Genomic DNA, 700 nt, shown 5'->3' on the forward strand with positions numbered 1-700 from the left:
TTTTTGTTTGGGGGGGGGTTTGTTTGGTGGAATGTTTTTTGAAAGCTGGGTTTTCCCCTTAACTTTTGATTTTGCTGTTTTTTTTTGGTTTTTGGAAAAGGGGCCCCGGGGGGGGGGCCCCCCCCTGGGGGGGGGGGGGGCCCGGGGCCCCTTTTGGGGTAAAGTTTTGGGGTGGGGTTTGGGTGCCCCATTTGGGGGGGGAAAAGGGTGGGCCCATTTCTGGGGGCAAAGGTTTTTGGTTTTTTTTTAAGTTTTGGGGGGGGGAAAAATCGGGGGAAAAAAAATTTCCCCCCGGGGGTTTTTTTTTCTTTTTGGGAAAAAAGGGGGAAAATTTTTTGGGGTTTTTGGGGGGGGGGTTTTTGGGGGGTTTTTTCCCCCCCTTCCCGAAATTAAAAGGGGTTTTTTGTTTGGTTTTTTAGTTTTTTTGGGGTTTTCCCTGGGGAATCATTTTGGGTTTGGAAAATTTTTTTTTTTTGGAAATTAAAAACCCCAAAGGGGTTTTTTTTTATCCGTTCCCGAAAATTTTTTTTGGGAAAAACCCCCTTTTGTTGTTTTTTTTTTTAAAATTTTCTTTTTATCCCGAAAAATTTTTTTGTTTCCCCGAAAATTTTTTTTCTTTCCCCCGGGGGGGTTTTTCCCCGGTTTTAACCCAAAACATTTTTTTTTATTTTTTTAATGTTTGGGGGGAAAAAAAATCCCC

This window comes from Penaeus monodon, chromosome 28, assembly GCF_015228065.2.
Source record: "Penaeus monodon isolate SGIC_2016 chromosome 28, NSTDA_Pmon_1, whole genome shotgun sequence".
Lineage (NCBI taxonomy): Eukaryota > Metazoa > Arthropoda > Malacostraca > Decapoda > Penaeidae > Penaeus > Penaeus monodon.